The 19,024-nt window shown below is 39.4% G+C and overlaps 1 protein-coding gene and 1 long non-coding RNA gene across 2 annotated transcripts in view; one reads left to right on the forward strand and one right to left on the reverse strand.

Annotated features, from left to right (window-relative positions):
* nav1b (neuron navigator 1b) overlaps positions 1-19,024 on the forward strand; it is a 485,995-nt gene that overhangs the window by 91,369 nt on the left and 375,602 nt on the right. The window lies entirely within an intron of this gene.
* On the reverse strand, positions 3,021-8,034 carry LOC127580768 (uncharacterized). The gene is made up of 3 exons (XR_007957875.1): positions 7,997-8,034; positions 5,012-5,099; positions 3,021-3,202 (listed from the first exon to the last, which is right to left on the reverse strand). It is a non-coding gene; the product is annotated as an uncharacterized LOC127580768 (long non-coding RNA).

Below are 19,024 nucleotides of genomic sequence, written 5' to 3' on the forward strand. Positions count from 1 at the left end.
ATAAAACTAAACCTTATAATAAAAACCCTATTTAAAAAAAAGAAAAACTTATCTGTCCCGACGTCTGCCGAAGCATTTGGGAATAAATCCTCTCAATTTTCATTGGTTTAAATTATGCTTAAGTAACATGTTCCAGTGAGATCTTGGTTACTGTGTTCTGGCATGAATGTAAAAACTAAAAGTTTCATTTAAGAAAAAGAATCAGGAAATCTGATTGGCCTCCTGTCTCCTAGCTGTTACATTTTAAGACTACTACTCATTTGCATCCTTGCATTAACATCCTGTTTAATTTCCCCATCTCCTTCATACTGAGAGCACCCCCTACTGTGTTTTAGAGCAGTACAATCATAGTAAATGGGATAGATTCAGAACAGATATGACTGCTCAACACTTGGCATCCACAAGGCACTGTGTACCATTAGCAGCAGCAGAAGTGTACATCAAGACAATGTTTAACCTCCTTGCATATCCCTCAGTCTACAATTACACACAAAATGCTGGAGGAACTCAGCTGGTCAGGCAGCATCTGTGAAGGGAAATGAACAGTCGACGTTTCTGGCCGAGACCTTTCATCAGGACCCTTCGTCTTGGCCTGAAACGTTGACTGTCCATTTCCCTCCACGGATGCTGCCTGACCTGCTGAGTTCCTCCAGCATTTTGTGTGTTGCTCCAGATTTCCAGCACCTGCGGCCTCTCTTGTGTTTACAGTCAAACCAGAGGATCAAACCCACTTCATTGCAGAGTGCAGAATGGCATACATAAAAAATAAGGTGTCAAAATGGTGAAGTTGTAACGTGTACTAAACAGCAAAGACCAGCATGAAATAGACAGAGATAATTGATCCCACAAGTAATAGTTCAAATCAGACTGAAGCTCTGCAGTCCTGCCACATCTCATTGTGAACGATGGCAGACAATTAAACTGCCAATGGGAGGTGGAGTCTCCAGGAATCTCCCCGTCCTCAATAGTGGGGCCCAGAATACTAAAGAAAAATACAGAAGCACGTGTGAATGTGTTCAACCAGATGTGCTGAGTGGATGATCTGTTTTGACTTCCTCCTGAGAGCCCCACCCTTACAGACACCATTCTTCATACATTTCAGTTTACTTCATGTGATATCAAGAAATGCTGAGAGCACTGAATACAGGAGATGCATTGGGATCAGACAACATTCCAGAGGTAGTACAGAAGGTCTGCTCTCTAGAAATAGCTATGCCTCTAACCAAGCTTTCCAATATAGTTACAACACTGGGATTGAACGGAAATGTGGAAAATTGCCCAGGGACCATCCTTTTCACAAGACGTAAGACAAATCCAACCCTTTTCATTACTGGCCAATCATCAGCAAATTGATGAACAATGTCGAACAGCAGTACCGTCAGGTTGCATTTACTCTCCAGTAACCTGCATGGTACTCTTGAATTTGGGATTTATCTGGATCACATGGATGGAAGAGCTGAATTCCGGAGGTGAGCTGAGAAAGAGTAACCTTGACTTCAAAACAACGGTGTGGTATTAAAGAGCCCTGGTAAAAATGAAGTTTGTGGCAACAAGAGAAAAACACTTCAATAACCGGACAAAGGAAGGTGCTTGTGGCTTTTGGAAACCAATCATCTCACCCCAGGTCATCAGTACAGAAGGTCGTCTGGGCCGTGATCTAGGTCAACCATTTATAACTGCTTCATCACTGACCTTCCTTCCATCATGGTGTCAGATAATTGCTGATTGTGCAATATTCAATTCTATTCACAATTCCTCAGCATATGATGAAACTCATGCTTGCATGCAGACAGGCCTAGACAACATTCAGATGTGGTCGAATAGGTGGCTAGCAACATTCATGCCACAGAAGTGCCAATGACCACCTCCAACAAGTGAGTCCACCAAATACCTTTGACATCCAATAGCATTACTTTTTGTTGGGCTCCCCCACCATTGACATCTTGATATTCATCGTGAAACAAGTAACTGAACAGAATTGGCCACAAATACTGTGAGTATGAGACCAGCTCAGAGGCTGGGTATTCTATGGTGAGTGAGTCGCGTCCTGACACCCCACAGCCTTTCCACCACCTACAAGGTAAAAGTCAGAGTGTGATGGAATAGTCTCTGCTTGCTTGGATGGAGCTGGATGAGTGCAGCTCCAACCACACTGAAAATATTCAGCATCCAGGCCAAAGCAGCTGCATGATTGGTACCTCATTCACCAAAGTAAACAATTAATGTACAGTGCATTGTGGCTGCAGTGTGTGCCATCTCCAAAATGTTTGCTGTTCTTTGCCTCGGGTACTATGACAGCACCTCTCAAACCTGTGGCATCTGCCATCTAGAAGGATGAGGGCAGCGGGTGGATTGAAACACTACTAGATGCATGCTCACCGCAAAGTAGCACTGGATCCAAACTTGGAAATTTATCACTATTAAGAGGTCATTGCTGTGTCTGGATTCTTGAATTCCATCCCCAACAACAATTGGGGGAGTACCTTCACCAGAAGCACTGCAGTGATCAAGAAGGCAGCTCACCATTACCTTCTTAAGGGCAGTTATGGATGGGCAATAAATTCTGGCTTGCTAGCGATCCCTCATAAAGGAATAAATTAAATGGATGGATGAATAAATTCATTAATCGCTTGTTTGCCCTATCAGCACTCTTGCTAAAGTCTGTTGCTGCTAACACTAGACAGGAATTGTAATAATGGATACATACAAGTTTTGTTTTACACTCGCTTTTCACCCTGGAACTGACAGTGGAAATAAAGCAATGATATATGCACACCTGAGTTTACTTCAGAAATATATGTCTTTGGAGGACCTTTAATTCATCACATTTAATGGAAAGGACTAATACATTTCAGAATTGACAGAATTACACCTGGTAGTTACAAAACCTGTGACTAAGGATCTTTTCAGTTGCAGATATTCTTTGTTAACGGTGGACTTCAAAACAGCACACTTACATTGATTAGTTGCATCTTTGTTATGGTGCTTATCTATATATGCAAATTGAAACTAACTGCTACTTTTCCTACAGAGTCTTAAAAATTGCAATGGTGTTTGTGCATAGATTTGGAACTTTTGGACGTTGAATGAGATCACTGGGCTGGATCGTGCTGCTGCCAGTGTTCTTCCCATGTCCTATTCCCATGGCTACGCTTGTCATTTGCTGTTCTCCATTCCAATTAACATTTGTCTGGGTTTAGTGCTTTAAATAATGAAAAAAATAATTATTTTAAAAAAGTCTGTTTACTTAGAATAGCTCAAAGTAGCTTAATCCACTGAAATCAAATCAAAACCATGAACATAAAGTTAAAGAAAAATAAACCACTTCCTTTTAAATCAAAGTCAGTAATTGCAACCTCCTCTCTTCCAAACAGAACAACCCCAGCTTCGTCAGTCTATCCACATCACTGAAATCCGTTAGTCTTGGAATCATTTTGGCAAATCTTTTCCTCACACTTTTCAAATCCTTCACATCTTTTCCAAAGTGTGACGCCCAGGACTGGACACAATATTCTGGTTTTGGCCATACCAGTGTTTTGTATAGATTCATCATGACTTCCTTGCTCTTGTACTCTATGCCTCTACTTATAAAGCCCAGGAACTTGTGTGCTTTCAAAGAGCTATGCAATTATTCCCCAGATTTCTGTGTTCTTGCATGCCTTTCAGAATTGTGTCCTCCAGTTAACATTGCCTCTTCTCATTCTTCCTACTAACATTCTAGATATCTCTCAGCCCTGCCATCTATCTGGCCATTTCACTTGCTAATCTTTCTATACTCCCTTGAAATCTATTACTACCCTCCAAGTTTTAAAGTAATTGAGTTGTACAGCTCAGAAACAGGCTCTTCAGCCCATCGTGTCCATGCCAACCATTTTGCCCATTTACACTAATCCCATTTGCCTGCATTAGGACCAAATCCTTTTATACATTACGCATTTGTGTCTGTTTAAATGCCTCTTAAACATAGTAATTGTGTATCTGATTCCACTATCTCCTCCGACAGTGCATTCCAGATATCAACCACTCTCCATGTAAAAAAAATAAACTTATCCCTAAGATTTCCTTGAAGTGTACTATCTCTCATCTTAAACCTCTTCCCTCTTGTTTATTGATACCCCTACCATGTGAAAAATATTTTATCTCCCTTTTCTATGCCTCTAAGAATCTTCTTTACTTTTGTTAGGACACCCTCCCCCACCCCACCCCCACCCCCAGCCTCCTTTACGCCTGGGGAAAAAAAAAGCCCAGTTTATCCAATCTCTCCGCACAACTAAAATCCTCTAATCCAGGCAACACCCTGGTGAATCTCATCTGCACTCCTTCCAGTGCAATCATTTCCTTCCTATAGTGTGGTGATCAGAACTGGTTTCCTACATCAGAACTGTGTCATCTGCCCCCAATGCCAAATTATTAGTACATTTTAAGCAAAGTCATGGTTCTAATACACTTGAATCTCCATTGTGTTCCGTCCTGACTGAAAAACAATTTTCTCTGCTACTGTTTCCATCCCTGCTGCAACGGCCCCTTTTGTTCCATGGCACTTAATCTTGATGACAAGATGACCCACAAGGAGGATGTTAGTGGTGGTCTCACCAGTGGTCCCCTATGGAACAACTGGCCAAAGGTGAGAATCTATCAGCCCATTAACATTTGCACGTTCTATGGAGACTAGTTTTCAGTTGATGCCTAGAGCCAGAGAACACTGAAACACTGTGTGTGTTTGTGTGTATGTGTTTGGTTAAAACCCAGACCAGATAGCATTAATCATTACTTGTCTATGCTGAGACGCACCTCGTGGCTTCTAAATGTACAAGAAGAAAATCTGTTGTAACATATGTTTCTGTACAGTTTTAATGCTATTTAATCTCTCTGCCTATTGTGAAGCAAATTCTCTTGCAGATTTAGTGTTTTTGTTAGAGTCTCTTTCTAGTAGAGGCTGTTTATGTTGTCTCATAACTGCTTTTCTGTACATTGTTTACATTGTGATTTTATTTTTCAGAAGTGTCCTTACATTGTGTATTTTCTTAAATAAAGCCAGGTGTTTTACGTTTCAGACAATTTACATTGGCTCCATTCCGGTGAAAGGTTTTATTGGTTTCCTGTGAGAGGAAGGAGAATAACTTTAAAAGTCAAATAAAAGAACAAAAAATAGAAGTTAACCAAAATAGAAATAGGAAAAATATTACAGTACCTGGAACTGCTGAATACAGGACACCACATGTAGATTCATAGCAATTATTACCAAGTCATACTGACCTGTTACATTAAGTGTATGTGCCATGAGTTGTTTTGTTGCCAAATTATGTATGACTAGGTTTTAAATCTATTTCTTGGGTAGGAAATACTGAGCATTACATTTTATAGTGAAATAACTCTGCATTGAAACATTTATATGACTTGGCTGGTTCTAATGTGGAGTGTAGATAGTCCTGTTGAAATCCCAGTCAGCATGTTTCCTTAGCGGATGCTACTAGTTACAGGGTAACCAGTTAGTCCTTTCTTTGTTGTTTGTACAGTCTTGTGGTGTGTAAATTGATAGTTGTGTTTGCCTTCATGTACATTCACTAATTTCAAAGCCAAGTGCCACTTTGAGAAATGAGGAGGTTCAAAAATCATCCTTGGCCATGCTTCACCTGAGCAATATAGTAGTGATTGCATGGTGTAATCCACTTCCAAAATTCAGTTCCACTGAGACCAGTGGTGCCAAATTTTGGAACGAAAGTAATGTACATGCAGTATAAATAAAATGTTTTTTCGGGTAGATAATCTTAAAATAGCGCATTACAGAAATATACTGAAATAGGAAAAAGGCAGCTGTGGTAAAACATTTACCAATGTTTGTATTTAATTACTGTGGAATTAAATTTGCTAGGGTATTTAAGGAATACAATACAGAAAAAAGTAGTTGTAGAAGGAAACATTTAACAATTATGATTAATCAAGGTGCAAAGATCTCCTTATGAAGCAGCTGATATTCCATTGTTTACGGAAAATTATCGGTGAAAATCGCTAATGTGTTTGCTGACATCAACAGCAGTTTGTCAAAGTATCTCTTCAGACATATGGACCGTCTGGAGAAAATAACAAACACGCATCACATAGTGCACATAGACACATTTTAGGAGACTAAAGCTATAGAGGATTTATTTTGATATGAATACACAGTTCTAATGAATCAGATTGGGATTTAGTATTCAAATCAGGAATGCTCTACCAGTTCAATTTCTTCATGTGATACGTTAAGAAATCTTCCTCTCCTTTCTTCCACTTGAATTATACAATTGCTTTAATTTGCTTTTCTAAATGAATGCATCTGGCTAGAACACAGCACTTCTGAATCTTGTTATATTTGTATATTATGTGATCATCATCCCTTAATGGTGCCACATCGTCCAGACCTTGTAAATTGTCTGAATTACATGCTAATCCAGAGCATTATGGTTTCTGTGATACGGTGTAGCCCTGGATTAGACCTTCTGACTCAGGCTTAAAGATATGAAATGTTCAGCAAAATACATGATCGCTTCATTTGTCTTAATGATGCTACCAGGAGTCTGCTGTCTCAGTTTCTTTTAGAAGAGGAGTATCTATCAGCATAAATTGACAGCCAATGTAAGCATGCTGAATTCTAACTACAAATATGGATTTTGATTTGATTAAAAAGAAGCATTTACATGGCATCTTTCATGACATCAGGACATAAGAAGGAACATTACTACACTTCAGAAGTACTTCATTAGCTGTAATCATTTCAATGAAGGAAGTGCAGCAGGCAGTTCATGCTTAGCAATGCCCGACAGCCACATGATGGAGACCAGCTAATCTGTTTTGGTGATATGAAGTGAAGGATAAATGTTGGACAGGATTCTTCAAAATAGTGCCATGGGATCATTTACTTCAGCTGGAGAGAACAGATCGCCCTTTGATTAGCACTTCATCCAAAAGAAGACAGCTCTCAGGGTATGCCCTTTGGGATAGTCTACTTGCTTTCCTTTGAGGTAGTAATACTGGATCTTTTTGAGAGGGCTTATAAATTTTGACTTCACATGTCATCCAATAGATGACACTCCTTTGGTAATTCACTCGGGTATCAACCTCGATTTTTATACACCGGTTTCTGAGTGGGACTTGAACACATTATCTTCTGATTCAGAAAAAAAAGAGTGCTACCAAGTGAGCCACAGCTGACAGCAGAGATCATATCTCAGCCAACTACATTTTCTTAATATTCATCATTGATCCTCCTTTTTCTAAACCTGTCAAGTGTGGATATTTCCTTCTGAAAGTTTTTGCCAGAGTAATGATGGTTGGGAAGAAAACATTGCTTGTGACAATTGCTACAAAGTCTTCAGTGAACCTGACAACCTGAACAGGTTAAATAAAAAGAAGCGTGGTTTAAGAAATGAGTAAAATTATTAGACCTTCCAAGTAAATTCAATAAGCAACTTAAGAGAAAGACGCATTTGGACCCTGGCACCACAAGGAGCAACGGAGGCAATTACACAGCGATGCCTTCAAGGAGAAGCTGGATAGATACAGGAGGGAGAGGAGGATAGAAGAATGTGCTGAAAGGGATGATAAAGTAGGGTAGGACTTGGCTGTTGTGTAGCACAAACCCTGCCTGTTTAGGCCAAGGCACCTAACTATGACCTGTATACTCAATGGAGATTAACATACAATTTTTTATGCTTATCACAGTTCAAGGTACCTCACTATTTGATGATAGATGGAATTTGGTATAATTTGTACTAAAATGAAAAAAGTAAGTCAAATTTAAGTCACAAGGCATTAAAAATGAGAAGTAACCAAGGGTGGATACAAGGCAGCATTATATCTGTATGAACCAGTTTGTGAAGTGATGTGCATCATTCAGACTTAGGCCTGAGAAATTGGATGCCCATTGAAACAACTTGGCAAATCTACCTATTTATTATATTTGGGTTGTATTCTTGTGAACTGCATCAGGTATCAGTTTACAATAATAATATGCACTCACCTGCCTGGACAGCAAATGGGGTAATTATTCTGGTGTCATTCTTTCCTCCAAACTCAGCAGGAAGTATTGCAGCAAAAACTTTTGATCTGAGGTGGGGAAACATATGGGTTAATCAGTCACTTCATTGACCAATCTGTGGCCAGGAAAAGCTGGAAGGAAGTCTAAGGCTAAGCCCTTGGTTTCCTGTCCAGATAGGAAAGAAAAGACTGAAACAAACAATCACCAGTTAGGTCCAGAAGGTTTAGTAAGAGTGACACAGAACAATCTAATACTTCCTAAAATAGAATTAGTAGGGATCAAATGAACTATTGAACCACAGGGGGAAACAAAGGGACATCTTTAACAGACAGCGTGGCATATTATGCTATATTCTTTGGATGCGGTGAGATTTACTTTAAACATTACTCTTCATCTTACGATTGTAAAATTGAGCAATGCCAGTTTGTATTGAGCCTTTTCTCATTTGGAAAGTTGAATAGCTTTAAACTGATGCATGGTTCTGCCTTACAGTGTTCTTGGTTGTCTGTACTTTTGTTCCTGCTTTCATGCTCCTCCCTTTTTATTCTTAGGCAACTGGCAATGCCTGAATAGTCGTCCTGTTGTTCCCACATCATTTTACATCTTAAATAGATTCTTTCTTAGTTATCCAATCTGGTATTCACCTAAATTTTTCTGAGATGAACACAGTTCTCCTCTATTTGACTTATTTTAAGTTATTTTCCTTTATCTCACTGGTTGTTGGTCCTCTTCAAACTTATCTTCTGAAGAGTGCCACACATTTAATTTTACTGCTTTCTTTGCTGGGTTAACGCCTCGCATTCAAGAGGAATTCCCCCAGGATAAGCTGATGAATTTTTCTTCACAATTCCCTAAGCTATGAACTCTTCCCACTATCCATTTCCCAGCTTCAGCTCCTTTGTGATTGGATTCTGTTTCAAAGTTTGTGGAAATATTCATAAGATTTCAAGCTAATTGATGATACTTCAACAAAAAAAAGCTATTGTTTCATAAAGTTGAAGGTGATCTTGAACAAGAGCAATGACAATCTCTCTCGCTCACTCCCGCTCTCTCTCTCACATCAGTTTCACTAGTTGACCTGTAGAAGTGAGCTTAAAGAGTCCTTAAGATTTTTCTATTTGAATGGAAATATTTTAATAGAAACTATTGGTGGCTAAAAAGACAAATGTTAAAATAAATTAGAAATCTAAACAGGAAGCAGCAAAATAATTATCTGTTAAGATACAAACTATGAATACTGATTATGATTAGTATGGGATAAACCTGGATATATGTTACTGTACATTACAGTAAGATTATTAACTGGTTATGTCCTCAAAATTGCAATAAATCTGTCAAGAATGATTTTCTTTCTGTAAATCCATGTTGACTCTAACCAATCCTGTCAAAGCTGACCAAATACTCTACTGTTACTTATAGAAATTTTTATGTCTTACACTGAACTGCTGCTGCTGCAAAACAACAAAATCACAACATATGTCAGTGATAATAAACCTGATTCTGATTCTGTAATAATGAACTGAAGCATTTCCCCACTACTGATGTTTTCTCTCTCCCTCATTTTTTTTTAAACAATGGGGTTACATTAGCTGCCCTCCAGTCTGCAGCAACTGATGTACAATTCACTTTCGGGATCTATGCATTATCAACAAAGCCACCATTTATTGCCTATCTCCTCAACAGCAATTACAGATGAGCAATAAATGCTGGCCTTGCTGACAATGCTAAAACTGAACTCTGGATCAGTTCCAGAGTTTGGAGGATAACTATTTAAATAAAAGGGTGGGAGAGAGAAAATTGGAAATTCCAGATTGATTGGCCTGACATCCATAGTGGGCACCTCATTGAAACTATTACAATACTGACGGACTGGACAGAGTGGGTGCAGGAAGGTTGTTCCTGATTGGAGGTTATTTAGGTCTGAAATGAGAAGAAATTTCTTCACCCAAAGAGTGGGGAATCTGTGAACACAATGGAGGACAAACCATTAAATATATTTGAGGAGTTAGATTGAATGATGAAGTATGCTCAAAGGAATGAATGCCCAACTCTTAATCCTATTTCTATGTTTGGCAACTAGAGGTGAGCAACCAGGAGAGGAGTTTTTTTATCGGAGCTACTCAGAGAAATCAAACTTTGCGGAGTGGTTGCCTCCTGTTTCAGCATTCAAGGCCAACACTGCACACAAAGCTACAATAGTGTAATGGAGATCCCATTAGATGGAAAGTGTCAATCAAGTACCTTTTATTACACTTCAAAAGTAATTGCAGTAACAGCTTTAGTAGAAGTGAAGTGGACAGAGCTCAACCACAAGTGATCATTTTAATTTTATTCATGATTCTCACCATGTGTCCTATTTAGGGCAGCAAGTCTACCTGTATGAGAATTGACATTTGGAAAAAAAAACACTGGATCTATTTTACTTGTCCCACCTTCATGACATTTGGAGGATCCTACCTGCTCCAATATAATCAAGTGATTTTCTGGAAAAGGCAAAAAGAAAGAAGTCCCAGGTTCACAATGGGAAGGTGGAAACAAATCTGGAAAAATCCTTTTAACCTTCGTCAGCTAGGGAAACCAATTCAGGAGTTCATGTTGACCATGTATGTCATTGACTTCAGGAAGGGGGGCATTGCACATGCTCCTGTTTACATCAAAGGTGCTGAGGTCAAGAGGGTTGAGAACTTCAAGTTCCCGGTAGTGAACATCACCAATAGCCTGTCCTGGTCCAACCATGTTGACACCACCGCCAAGAAAGCTCACTAGTGCCTCTACTTCCTCAGGAGGCTAAAGAAATTTGGCATGTCCCCTTTGACACTCATCAATTTTTATGCATCAGGGCTTGGTATGGCAACTGCTCTGCCCGTGACCTGCAAGAAACTGCAGAGAGTTGTTGATACAGCTCAGTACATCACAGAAACTAGCCTCCCCTCCATGGACTCTGTCTACTCTTCTCACTGCCTTGATGAAGCAGGCAGCATAATCAAAAACCCCACCCACTCTGGACATTCTCTCTTCTCCCCCCTTCCATCAGGCAGAAGATACAAAAGCCTGAAAGCACGTACCAGCAGGCTCAAGGATGGCTTCTATCCCACTGTTATAAGACTATTGAATGGTTCCCTAGTGCGATAAGATAGACTCTTGACCTCACAATCTACCTTATCTACAATAGCATCTTATTCTCTATCTGCATTGCACTTTCTCTGTAACTTTATTCTGCACTCTGTTATTGTTTTACCTTGTACTGCCTCAATGCACTGTTGTAATGAATTGCTCTGTATGAACAGTATGCATAACAAGTTTTTCACTGTACCTTGGTACATGTGACAATAATAAACTAATTTACCAATTTATCTGTTATTTTTATTTGAATGATCTTCTCAGTGCATCTCTCATTAGACGGCCTTCCTTTGCATGCTCTCCAGCATACATTAGGAGGATTTGATTGCTAATGGTTGAAAACATTGTTTGAATATCAATCTTGTTTGTTTGGTTGTAAACCTTTTGAAAGTATTTGTCTAGTATTCTTGTTACTTATATCTAACAGTTCAACTAAATCACAAAGTTTAAGTTTCTTTATGTAAGAAAGGATAAAGTTGGCTTGGAGTGGGTGGACAGAAAATTTACTTGATTGATTCCACACATGAAGGTATAGAGGAAAGATTAAGTAGACTGAGCTGTTAGAAACTGGAGCTCAGAAGAATGAGAGGTAATCTCATGAAAACATGCAATCCTGATGGGAGCTAGACAGGATCGAAGTTGAGGATGTTTCTTTTGATGGGGTCATCTGGAACTAGTGGCACACCTTCAGGGTAAAGAGTTAAGTCGGAATTCCTTCTCTCAGAAGACTTTGAATCTTTGGAATTTCCTAACACTGTGAAGATTGAGTCAGCTTCAAACTTTATAGGGATCGAGGATTATGGTGATCAGGCAGGAAAGTGGCATTGAGGCTAAAATCAGATTATCCGTGATTTTATTAAATGGTGCACCAGGCCCAAGTGGCTGTATGGCAGATTGTGTCTCCGTTTTGCTGCACCTATTTCTGTTATTCTTTGAGAAGGCATAGAAATTTGAGTTTTGTTGCTTGAATTAAATGGTGATATATGGTTGAGGCATTATGTGGTACTCAAATTGTAAAATTTGGCTCTTTTGACTTCAATGCACAACCACTTGTATTTATTGCTTTTTAGCTTGTTGCCAAGTAAAAATTTCAAATCCACAGGCTCTTTCAACCATAATTTTTCTTTATTTCATTGTTTGCTATACTACCATTTTTCTAAGCAATTCTAGAGCTTGCTGTTCTCAAGTTTTGCAGTCATTTTTCTCTAAGTAATAGCTGCTGTGAATTGTGACTTTATGGTAGTTGCTAAAATTTAGCTATTAAACTTTCAGTCAACTAGCTTGTTATGGTTTAACATTTCCTACTTGTAATATAAAACAATATGTTGGAACCATTCAGCAGGTCAAGCAGCATCTATGAGAGAGAAACAGAGTTAACGTTAGCTTTGCTTCGATGGTGTTTGGAAATACGTGACATGCTTAGTTCATGAAAGGCACGATATAAATGCAGTTTTACCTTTTATCTCTGTAATTTTCAGTGCATTCTCTGCCCTAATAAAATAGTAGTCCTTTTGGAAAAAATGAATTATCCAGTACTTACAATTTAGCAGTTTTAATAACAATGAAATTATAGAGCTGCTATATTTAGCAATTTTAATCAAACAATTCAAGAAGATAGTTTTCTGCAATTTCCATTGGAATTAGTAGATAATTTCAAATTGGCAACTTTGAAATTGGCTGACTTCTATACACTGGTTCCTGTCTTTCTGATTTTCTTTAAATTTTTGCTCTTTATTGAATTTGTCCACAAATGTCACATTATGAGTTCTAGCAGATTCTATTATATATCTAAGTTGTTCATTATCGACATTCATCTCAATATTTGAGTAACCAACTGGAACCCTGGTCATTGCTAAGTTGTCTGAACAATCCTCACTTGATATTTTTAATTCTAAACTATAATACAAATCACCATTAACCTTGATCTTTCTACCTTAGAAAGAATTTTGAACTCCTTTACCACCTTGTGTTTAGAACCATGTTTATATCATGTTGTTAGTATCATGTTGTTCTGCTAATCGTATCAATCTCTGAATCTAAATGCTGCTCATTTTAGTTAATAAAAAATCAGGTATAATTGTTCTAATTTCATTATTTTGTATTTCTGTATTCATCACTAGGCAGTCTGTTTAGTAGAACAGTAATTTAAAATTTAGTTCAAAGTCGGTTTAAGCATCTTTCTGCTTAACTTGTCTTTTGCCTTGGCTGCCTTTTGCTGTGACATCAGCTGACAATACAACCCTGCTATAGGCCTCTGGGACTTACTGCAGCATTTTTTATTCCTTCGAGGCAGAGCATTCCACAGACCGAGTCATAATGGTCTGCAGACTATGCTAATAACCCTTAGATCAGAGGCTTGGTTTGTTGATGGCAGAATTCCCAGCATGTTGAAGATGCTTCCAAATTCACAAGCAGTGGAATATCTGGACCCTTATCTTCAATTGTTTTCCATTTGCCAATGGAAAAACTGAAGAGAATTTAAAATAGAGCTGCTCTTGTTTGTATTGCACCATTTTGAAACTGGAACTTGCATTAATTTTGTGATGACACTGGCAAAGGAGATTTTTTTGACTTTAGTCTTGTAAATTATCTTGGACTATTCTATTTTGGTTGCTGAGGCATTAATTGTATCAAGTTAGAAGGCAATTGAATTAACCATTTTCTTACAAAGAAACTCCAACAGATATAGCAAACTTTTCAATCAGAACAAGTTAATGTGATTATGCTAATGTACATGCTGTTCTGTAGATCAGTATTTAACAGGTTTTGATCATTTTAGGATTGTAGAGTCAATTTTGTCAAGTTTCTGTTGTTACTGCATCTTATTATTTTGAACTGGTCTAACAGGTTCAGAGGAAGTATTATTTGATGTTCATTTAGTGGAATCTTCTATGATGGAGTTCCAGCCCTCATCCCTATTTCCTACGTGTCTTGTTTGTGGAGGGAATGAAGGCTGTGATCCATACTATGCTTCTCGAACTATTCTACACATGCATTTGAACATTTCCTTGTCCACCGTTCCAGCAGGAATATCCCAGAACAGCTCAACAATGTTGCTGTTATTTTCCATAATTGGATAAAAGGGAGATGTTTAATGTAGCATGTAGAATGACATATGGACATGTCTGGAAATGTCATCCAAATTTGGGCATGGTTGGGACATCTTAAATTGAAAGGCATTAGTTTTTTTTATGTTATGCATTATCAGTGGAAGAAAATATGTATTTATTTCTGTTCCTCTTCATATATATTTACCAGGAGGATGACTTTCTCCTTTGAAATCTTTGTAGAGGAAGTTCACTTTTGTAAGGTAAATCTATTGTGTTGAAACAAAATAACCACTAATTTTAAAGCAGTGGCCAACGTGCCAGGACAAATCAGATTTGTTTGTATTCCATATTCACTATCTACAGTACCTCAATGGCCATACTTATCTGTATTCAGATCACTGTTAGATCTTCATGTAATTAACATTCACAATATGCCCAATCAGCTGTGTCATCTCAGCCTAGTTGATTGCACCCTTGCCTCTCATTTTGAAACGAGTAGGTTTAAATCATCCTCCAGAGATTTGTATCTCTGTGCATGCCGCACTGACAGGAATTCCATCATGGTCTTTCAGATGGTTGCATGTAATCCTAATTGCACCAAATTGAAGAACGAGGAAAGAACAGCCTATCTGGTTATTATCACATTGCTGTTCATGGGTGCTTGCTATGAACAAATTTGGCTAATTTTTCCCCACATTGTAACTATCTCACTTTAACGATACTCCAAGACCAGTAGAATGTAGAGTATTTGTGATGATCTCAGAGTACTATATAAAGTTCAAAGCTTTCTTAGATGAGGTTTTTAAACTGCATCCTGTATCAGTTAAACACAAAAATAAATTCATGTTCTTTTGGACTCACAGTACATTTCATAATAATGTTTGGCATAATATATAATCGTGTTGTAATGCATCTGTCAAGATGGCACAATCCTGCGTGCCAATTTTGAGAAGGATGCACTATTATACCTTTCAAATGGAACCAAAGAGATCCAAAATGGCCGTGTATATTAGATTCTGAAATTCGGATCCCTGCAGACAGGAGGAGGAGATGAATTTCTGCTTTACAATGGCATATCCGCCTTGTTCTTAGCCAAAAGGTCCATAACTGATGCAATCTCAGTACAGACTGGTACAAACGAGGCTGCGTCATTTCTTGGTCTCTCCTGCTGTAGTGGTGCACCTCACATCCATGAGCTTCTTGCTGTCGTGGAGCTGAGCTATAGGATAAACGGAGTACTCTTCAACCTATGTCACTTCCACTCTTAAAACCTAAGTCACCCCAACATTAGACATTGAGTTGCAGTATGCAGATGATGGTTGGATATATTTTTGGACCAAGCTTCAACTCGTCATTGGTTAATTCACTGAAGCGTACAAGAGACTGGGCCTTAGATTTCTGCATAACAATGGTCCTCTTCCAGCCTTCCCCTGCTGACAATGTACACCTCTGATAATAAAAGTTCTTGAGGAAAGGTGGGCAGTTTGAATGATTTCTTTTTCTCTCCTTAGTTCAGAGAAGCTAAGGAACCAGATGTGTTAACAAATTAAACTGACTAAAGTGCAACAGAAGACTGGAATAAAACCCTGGACCATGTTCATTTGTAAGGCTCAATGGTACACAACATATGTTTTTATCTAACAATTCATCAGGGTGTTCCATTTTATAATTTTCATATGACTCGGCTGCTATTCAAGTACACAGTAAATCATTGTAACACATGTATGAGATTACTTGGATGGATTGCTCAGAAAAGAATGTCATTTTACAGAGAAAATATCTTGGATGATTAAAGGATTACCCTCATGCTCTAAAGGGTTTGCTTGAAGTTTCCCAATTCTTTTGGCATCTCTGGATTAATCCCTTCTGAAAGGAATAACTGACTCATCGTCCTGCTGCATAGGGGATTCCTTGGATTTGATGCTGGTTTGCATTTTATCTACATGTCCACGCTTGACTTATTTAATAGGAAACCATATTCCACTGGCTGAGATTAAACTTTAAAAGTAATACTTTGATTTTATGCCATATTTTGGAATCAGAATGTATTAATTTGTATCATATATAGTAATTTCCTACCTACACAGCTGTTTATCTGGTACAATAATTACTGAAATTTAAGGATAGAACTTAAAGTTCAGCAGGTTTGCTTGTCCCTTGTCTCAACACACTACTAGTTAGTTGTCCATTTATTGGATTACCTACTCCCTCATGCCCGGGCCCCCTCCACTCACCCTCCCCACTGGCAGCCCAGAAGGACCCTAATCACCAATCCCAGTGCAGGCCATCCTGGGTTAAAATGGGTTCTGTTATTATAGACATCCATAAATTGACTTTGTCCATAAGTCGGAAAATACACTAGATCACCCAATGTGGTAAGAATACCTCCACGGTATTGTAATAAATGGTGTTGTGACTGTGAATAAGCCACTGGTGACTGAAGCTGTCAGATGTAAAAGGTCTTTATTCAACACAAGCAGGTATATTTCCTCTCCCCCTCTCCCCCTCTCTCTCCCTCTCCCCCCTCTCTCTCCCCTGTCCCTCTCTCTCCCCTGTCCCTCTCTGCCCCTCTCCCCCTCCCCTCTCTCTCTCCCACTCTCTCCCCCCTCCCCCTCTCCCCCATCCTCCCCATCTCCCTCTCCCCATCTCTCCCCCTCCCCATCTCTCTCCCTCCCCATCTCTCTCCCTCCCCATCTCTCTCCCTCCCCCTCCCCCTCTCTCTCCCTCCCCCTCCCCCTCTCTCTCTCCCCCCCTCCCCCTCTCTCTCTCCCCCCCCTCCCCGTCTCTCTCTCCCCCCCTCCCCCTCTCTCTGCCTCCCCCTCTCTCTGCCTCCCCCCTCTCTCTGCCTCCCCCTCTCTCTGCCTCCCCCCTCCCCCTCTCTCTCTCCCCCCCCCCTCTCTCTCTCCCCCTCCCCGTCTCTCTCTCCCCCTCACCTCCCTCCCCCCCTCCCCCTCCCCCCCCCTTTCTCTCCCCCCCCCCCCTCCCGACACACCGCATTACAGTGAAGTTTTAATAGAACATAGTACAGCACAGGAACAGGCCCTTTGGCCCACGATGTTGTGCTGAATTTATACTTTTAAAACACAGATTAAGTATAAATTCAATAGTTATAATTACTGACTTAAACATTTTGTGTGTAGATAGGTAACTTTGCCGAATTACGTACGTACAATGGGAGCACATACCAACTGACAGAATCTGTTTGAATATTCAAATACCGGTGAATGCAAAACCCCAGACAGTCAAAATACACTTCTTTAGTTATAGTGTTGAGGGGTGCTGGATATACAATCAGCTACAATATTAATTGACAAAACAGACATGTCCTGGCCTGTGTATTAAGTAGCAGGGATATGTCTTTAACGAAGTGTTAATACCAGAAAAGGCCTTCCCTGATCTCATCATGAGGGTTTCAATGAGGGCCAATTAACATGAACATCAATTTATTGTCTTCCCTGCATAGTTATAATGGTACAGAATCGGGTTGCCCCACACTCAATGACTGGTTTTGATGTCCTTGAAGTATCAGTTGATGTTGCATTGTTTCATTGCACAATTATCAATTAGTTATTGCCTAGTCAGTTTCCAAAGCAAATCCCTTAAGTGGCCTCCCACTGTGAAACAGACAGCCAGTATTCAAGCAAATCCCTTAAGTGGCCTCCCACTGTGAAACAGACAGCCAGTATTCAAAAAAGACCATGGTTATGATTACTGCAGGGAAGTTACATGTAAACAGTTTTTTTTATCATACTGGTTCTCGTTTTAATTAACTAATATTCATGGGAGCTCATTTGTATGTAGAGGTGTCCATAAATCAGGCGTTTGTAACCTGGGGAGGGCCTCTGTATCTGCTTCTCGTGGCACTGAATAAGGACACGTAAAAATGGTACTTAGTGTCGCTAATTTGATTGCCATTTGCCATATCTGCAGTCCAGAACATGCTGTGTTCAAATCTTTGGACTTGTCAGTCTTATTCCACTGTAAACGATTCAAGTGCAAACCAATCTGATGAGGATGTTAATGAGTACAATTTATTTAAAATGGATTACAGCTGTAAAACACACTGGTTAATCGAGCAGAAATATGATTTATGACAAGTGTTGCTTGAGTGGACCAGATTGGCAAGTCTTTGACAGTTCTTTTTTGAATCTGCCTCCAGGGATCCCTCTTTCACTGTTAATAGAGGTGCATTGTCAATCTAGATAACAATAGAGCCTGTTGTCTACTCCCCTTGGCTGAACTCCTGCCCCCTTGAGGCAACCCCTCAGGGGATGACTTGTTTTCATTCCAATTTTCTGGTTTCTGAGTTGGCTGATGAATTCTTTGCAAGAATGAATGACTCTACCACAAATGGAGCTTACCAGGGCAAGTAGATGTGTGTGGTTTTTATGGCTTCCTTGTTGTGTGCTCCCATTGTAAAGACACAAGATCTTCTCTCTTGGTCCGTTTCCATTTTGAACATTTGTGGACCAGGGATTCCCATGAGTTGCTGACGATGTTACATCTTTTCAGGGGGATCTTGGCATTCTTTATGTGCTTTTGCTATCCTCCTGAAAATCTCTTGCCCAATGAAAAAGCTTGGAATAAAGTGCTTGCTTTGTGTGTTTGGTGTCAGGCATATGGACAACCTAGTCCACTGGAGCTGTGTGTGAGAGACAAATTTTACCATCATGAAAATAATGTTTCATTTTAAAAGAACAGGAGAACAGATGAAACTACAGCCACAGTGTCGTGGGGAAAGAAGTTCCAGGATTTAGAATGAAAGGCGATGAGGGAACAGTGATATGTTTCCAGGTGTAACTTGGAGGGAAAGCTGCAGGGTATATATAATAAAAACACA

This window comes from Pristis pectinata, chromosome 20 (genome assembly GCF_009764475.1).
Source record: "Pristis pectinata isolate sPriPec2 chromosome 20, sPriPec2.1.pri, whole genome shotgun sequence".
In the NCBI taxonomy this organism is placed as follows: Eukaryota; Metazoa; Chordata; class Chondrichthyes; order Rhinopristiformes; family Pristidae; genus Pristis; species Pristis pectinata.